The sequence below is a fragment of the Pygoscelis adeliae genome, unplaced genomic scaffold (assembly GCF_000699105.1).
Source record: "Pygoscelis adeliae isolate BGI_AS28 unplaced genomic scaffold, ASM69910v1 Scaffold36, whole genome shotgun sequence".
In the NCBI taxonomy this organism is placed as follows: Eukaryota; Metazoa; Chordata; class Aves; order Sphenisciformes; family Spheniscidae; genus Pygoscelis; species Pygoscelis adeliae.
This window is the reverse complement of record NW_008824934.1, coordinates 2,340,935-2,347,649: the sequence shown is the minus strand read 5'-3', so window position 1 is coordinate 2,347,649 and position 6,715 is coordinate 2,340,935.

Sequence of the window (6,715 nt, the reverse complement as noted above, 5' to 3'; positions counted from 1 at the left end):
CTCTTTTTCTAGGAATGTAAGGTTTAAAAGAAAAGAAAAACAAACCCAAGCAAGACAAGCCTTCATGTGGTCCTGACCCAGCATTTATTCATAATGATGGAGGCACGAGTGAGGAGTGAGTACAAAGTTGTTTATGTGCGTTTGTCTCCGTGAGTTCACTGGGGAGACTGCTTATGCCTGTGACTGTTCGTAGGTATGTCTTCGGGTATGTTCTGTTCAAATACAATGTGCATGTAGAAGAGACCATCTAAGAGTTCTGGTCCCAGTGACGCTGAAGTTATGACTGCCTTCCCGTACTGGCGTTGACCTAGATAGTCCATGAAACAATTGCAGAGAAAGCACAGCAGCACAAACTTCAGTGAGAATTCCCTACAGAAACTTAGGTCCATGTTGATGGAGCTCCTATGCGATGTCTTCTCAGAGTACCATTGTTAATTTAGTAACATTTAGCTATGGCAGATGGACACTTGCTGCAGTCATATCTGAAACTGCAGTATAGACATAGCCCTGACTAGGGCCTATCTATACATAAAGTTTCACATTGCTGTAACGGTAATTGTTCAGACAAATTCCTAGTGGAATTTGCACAGCTCTCTAGTGGGGTGCAGTTATACTAGTGGAGAGGTGATGTATGCTAATCCCATCATTACTAGGGCACTGACTACACTACATCAATTTCTAGAAAGGAGGAGAATTAGAACAATACAAAACCTGTCTGCAGAGATGCCCAATGATTTAAAGACTTTAGAACATGTTAGCTGTAATGAATATGTTTGAAAGCTGTAAGACAGCTCAGGTAACGTGTACTTCAGCACCTCCTAAATTGGTCAAGGCAGGTTCTACCTAGTCTTTAATTTGATCTTTCTAGCATGTATTAAAAGCAGTCACGCCTTGATTACACTAGACTCTCCTGACACACTACTTCCAAAGGATTAGCTAACAAGGTTCATCTGCCTAACCTAAAAAAAGTGCTCTGTTTGTGCACATGTGTTTGTATACACTTGTGAATTAAGGGAGAGACCCATGGCTTATTCTTTTACGGCACTGTTTGATGTTGGGATGGCACACCTAATGTTATCTTCTTTTCAGTGGTCACTAATTTTTTATTGTTTTAACCCAGCAATAGATTCCAGCCATACCCAGATTCTTGGATAGTCAGTTTTTCCATGATTGTTTTTGTTACTATGATTGTAGGAGGGAAGGCAGGCAGGAAGTTAGGGAAGTGGAGTAGCAAAGAGTGATCTACAAGTGTTGGGACACAGCCAAGCTTTAGATTAATACAACATGACCGTCATTTCACCATCTTTTGATACAGTGAATTCTTCTTAGCAGTGGAGCAGAGTACAGTAGCACAAACAAAGGCTTTAGGAAAAAAAGAGAGAATCTGTTGGAGGCTTTCGTCTGCATTACAACTCTGATATCTCAAATCTTTCACAACAGTTATGAGTTAGCAATAAATAACCTCTGAGGAATAGACCAGGGAGAAAGATGCATTTTTAATTGCAATATGTGCAAAGAAGTATAGTTAATGCAGAGAGAAGCACAGGGAAGCTGTCCAACGGCTGGAACTGCAAAGAAGGCAGTTCTTGCCTTAAAAGTAAAGGGTCAGAGAGAATGGTTACAATAACAGCAGCTTTGATATTTAAGGCCTTATTCCATTGGTGATTTCTCTAAGTGCTTTTTTTACATCATGGAGGCATCACTTGAGTGTAGCTAAACTTGTTTTCCAAAACCTTTGCAGAGAAGGGCAATCTCTTGCTATGTTATGGGGGACTAGATCACTGAAGTGTGAAGTCAGTAAAAATTTGCCATTGGTTTTAATGGAAATAGGATTGTGCCCTTTTAATTTAAACTTCTTGTTGTAGAGATCTCAAGGCTGATTCTGATTTAAGTTACCACAACATACCTGAACTTCAACTAGTAAGGAAGAGAGATGAGTCAGTCCTTCTATCATTTGATAGGTGTTCTGGCGCCGTATCCTCTGACAGCACATCACAAAGGAAGATGGTCACTCGGTGCACAGCCAGCCTCCCATTGCAGTCGCAGGGTAATTCTTGCTGTGCAGTATGTGTAGCAGCATACAAAGGTCTCTGAGCTATAGCCCAGGTGACTGTTTACAGCACAGCATAACCACCATACCAAGTCAGAGAGAGAACAGAAAATGTGTTCCCTGCATGGGAAGTTGTTCATTATTTAGAAGAACGGAGCAGCTAGTTGAGAATTAGAGTCCTTGCCTCCCAGGTAAAACTTCCTTCCCTTCTCCCCAACAGACTTGTAATTCCTCTAGTTTTTTGAGTACTGATCTGCTTAGACTGGTCACGTTGCTATACAGGGCGCTTGTAGGGAAGGTGATTTGGAAGAGGTGTTTTGTGAAAATAGTTTGATGAGAAGAGAGTTTCTTAAACCACCATTGACTGTCCCAGGCTGTTCTCTTGGAAGCAGACAAAATGCCTGCATTAGATAGGGATGTATGCAATTTACAGCTCTGGTTTGTTGTGTAAGCTCATACTACCATGACACTACTTTCAAGAAAGATAGAAAAAGCTGTGAGTTCCATGGTGCTCCTTTTTCACTCCAATAATTGGTGTAAAAGGCAGTGTTCTGTATCAGTGGGATTAAAAAGGGTGCAGCCCAGCAGTTCCTGAGAAAGCATTTTTTCAGAGGCAAAGCCCTTTCCAGTGTCCTCCTTCCCAACCCTCCTCCCCTGAATACCCACCTGTGCCCTCCCTGCTGTTGCTTTTGCTGCTGGGCTGTCAAAATATCTCTCCTAATGAAGCAGTCTGGCCTGAGGCTACTATTACCTCCAATACTGATCCCGCTGAGCATGGCTCTGGCAGCATGGCTGGCTGTTCACATGCGGTGAGCATAGAGCTGGGCTACACCTGGCAAGGAATAAAAGACAAAAAGCAGTGAATCCTGGATGTTAGATAGCCTTGATGTCCTCTGGGACTGTGAAAGAGACTGTGGAAGGCACGAATCTGGCTGGCTCGGGTGGTGGCCGTGTGGCTTTTTCGTCTCCTTCCCTGTCTTTTGGTAGGCTCAGCAATTTGGTAGGGACAGAGTTGTTGCTTTCCATCACTGGTGTGAGTGTCAGGGTAATTCTGTGGAAAGATAGGGAAATGGGGAGAGGAGCTGTTAACTTGCGGTCTTAAAAGGCTAAGCAGCCCAACTTCTTTGGGGGAAACAACATGATTCAGTGGATACTACACCAATTGTTGAAAGACCTGTTTTATTATCTAAGCTCTTCCGGTGTACAGGACAGAACTTTGCTGGCATAGTTTTGGACTGTGAGAAACTCATGCTACAGACCTGCTATGACAACGTCAGCAAGACCAGTGCTGTAGGTGCAGCTGTGCTGACAGAACGTCGTATCTCTTTGTTTAGCTTAGCTTAGGCAGAGGCATAATGGTGCCAGAGGTGGCATGTATGGCATATGTGCTGGAATCCTGCAAAGACAGAAGCTCTGGATTAGTTTGTGAACTCTGGCTGGTCATTTTACATGTACCTGGGCGTCTTTCTCCTCCGAGCCTCAACCTGTCTTTCCTGTAAAGGGGCAGGGCCTGCATCTGCAATGAGTTTTTAAAACACTTAGCACAAAGGACCTTTGATCTCAGTTAGAAACTCAGAGGTTTACTGTCACACATGTAAATAACAAATTACATTTAGGAAGTTTCCCCTCCTTTTTTGGGTAGAATAATGGAGGCATATCCAGCATAAGTAATTTGTTCATGAAACTGGTGATAGAATAAGGAGGAAAATCCTTATCTCTTAACTTTCAGAGCTGTGCTTGAACCACAATCTCTTCTTGTAAAATGCTTTACAGCATAGGTAAAGCACCATGCTTTACACTCTTTGCAGTTGTTGACACATTTGACCTCAGAGAAATAAAAGATCCAGGTTTTGTTTCAATCCAACATGAGGTATTCCAGAGGTGGAGAACTAAATGTTGGAAAATGATCACTATTTACTATATTTACTGTGGTAGTGCCTCTGTGAGGAAATTAAGAATCATACCTTCGCTTTGCTAGGTGCCGTGGAAACACACAACAAAAAGACATGGTGATTCGTGCCCCCAGACTTGAAAACATGTTCCAATTCCTCAGTGTGGAATTTGCAAAGTGTACCTGGTTCTCTCTCTAGCCACGTGTGCATGGCTTTGCTTAGATCCCTCTGATCTGCTCTCCAGTGGTGAATCTGTTTACACTAATCCTGAAAGCTCTACTGTTAAGAGACTGGAGCTGAACAACTTCAGACTCCTGCTGTTGAACTCAGACAGAGCTCTTGTTCCTTATTACAGTGGGGAGGAGTAGGGAGGACTTGTTAGTAACTTCTAGTGCTTGTAAGAGACTGATAGGATCGGCCTGAAGCTGTCTCTCTTGAATCCCCCCAAACTTCACCGAGTTCTGCCAGAACACCTTACGTGTGTGCGAGAAACCCTGCCTGGTCCAAGCCATGCACCTCATATTGAGCCACCATCATGAGGCCTTACTCTTCCAGTGCTGGACCTCTACACAGCTTGGCCAGTGCACCTACATCATGACTGGCATCAAGTGCCTCTTTTTTCCAGGAACGAAACACAGCCAAGTAGATGCTGCCCTTCTAGAATGAAGACTGGGCATATTCACTTCCCTTATGACTAGGTCCAGATTTGAGCCCAGTTTCTTTAGAGGTAAAAAGCAACTGAGCTGACATGCAGTGGGAAAACCTTTATTTAAAATAAAAGGTAAATAAAAGTTCTCTGGGTTAGGAAAGGTTTCATTACAGCTGTTTAATAGAGGGAGACTGGATGGTAATGCAAGGTGCCGTTAAGAGATTTGAGTGTGCATCCAAACCACAGAGATCTGAGAGGTCTAGAAGTAAGTACCACAGAAGGATTTGTTCCTGGAGGATGAAGGCCATTCTTGTTCTGCTCTCCTGGGACCCCTCCTGCAGGAGGCATGGAGACTTGTCTTTGGAGAAGGCTGAGGCCAAGCTCTCTCTGCATGTGGAGGTGAAGTTGCCATTAGGAACGGAGGTGGAAGAATAATAGTAACCCTTAGGGCTGTAAAAAAGAAAGGCGGCTTTGAGAAAAAATACCCACTCCCCTGTAAAAAGTGAAAAGAAATCAGTCCCGTGAAGCCAAGTTACAAAGAAGATGGAGTCAAAGGAAGTCTGAAGTAGTTCTCAAGCCTTTGCAGAGATCTCAGTGCGGTTCTAGGTATGAAGGTTTTCTGGGAGCTTAAGAGCAAGCAATTCTTCTCACTCTATGGCCTTCTCACCTGACCTCCATCCAGAATCCTCTTACACGCTTTCACAGAGAACGCCTGTGTCTCCCAGAGCCTCTTCCAAGCATTTTCCTTGGTTCATTAGGTGATAATAGAAAGTGATTTTTCCCCTGTCATCTTGAGCAATCAGAAGCATTAAGAATAAGAGCCTAAGCCTGAAAGCCTAAATGAGAGGGTTTGATGGGTATGTGTATCTGCCTCCTTCATTAGAGCAAGAAGCAAGGATGGCTCCCAGAGCTTGCATTTCTTGAGAATAAATAGGCAAGAAACAAGGACCGTGGTCAAGTAGTGTCGAGAGAAAACCGAGGTTTGGGTCTTAGATTCCATTCCCAGATCTGCTGAACTCCAGAGAGGCAGTTTCCTCCGCTGTTACTGGTATGAAGCAATAGCTTGTCCCACAAGTGGTCCATTAGTGGACTTTTTGTAGAGAGGGGTACCTATCAGCTGAGAGCTAAGGGGGGGGGGCAGAAAATAACACCTGTAAGATCTCAGGCAAATCACTTGGTGCGCAAATGTGAACTCATCACCTGTATTAGCCCGTATTCACTCATAGTGGGACCGAGTAGCTGCATAACCCCGGCATGAGTACAGCACTCGCGTTCTGGAACTCAGCCTCTTTACGCTTCAGTTTCTCCACCGGTAAAATGAAGCTAAAAGCAGCTTCCTCAAAAAGGTGCTAGGAGGTGGTGTTCTTTCTCCTTTTTTGTGAATGCTCTGAGATCATCTGAGAGATGGTGCTGAAGTGGCAGGGGCTATTACTGCTCAGAAACTACCCTGCTAACTCTGTCAACGGCCGATTGTCTCAACAGCAGATCCATTTCTCGCTGTCTGGAAGGCAAGTTCAACTTGCCACCACCTCCCCTTGTAAGAAAGCAAGTTATTAGAGGCACACCTTGGGACAAAGCTAAGAACTTTTTGTTGTTGTTCTGGGAACTCTCAGGCAGAACTCATACAGAACTCTCTCTGTTCTGCCCCACTTGTGGGGCATATTTCTGGTACGGTGTTTAAGGGGATGATTTATTTTTATTTCCCTTCTAGGTAGGATTCTTCCTGCACAGGCAATCCTACTTAGCGTCCAAAGGTAGGGAACTCCATCTTGTTGATGTGACAAATCTCTGTAACAACCACGCAACTTAATGTTGGGCCGTGTTGTCCTCTCGGGGCAGTTCCACATGGACCTCGTGCCATGTCTGCCACAGCTCGTAATGGAAAACGAATTTATACCGTGTCTCCTAAGTCTTGCTACAGCACTACATGGGAAAAGAGAAGGCTCCAGCCTGCCTTCTCAAGGTATAGCTGGTCGCAACGGGAGCCTGCCAAGGAGAGCAAGCGGCGGGTATTCCTGCATGGGAGCGCACCCAGGAATCCAGAGGGCCGTGCACCCACCCGGCAGGGTGCCCGCGTCCCCCCGCTGCAGCCCGCCGGAGCCGGGGGGAGCCCCCGGGCCGCCC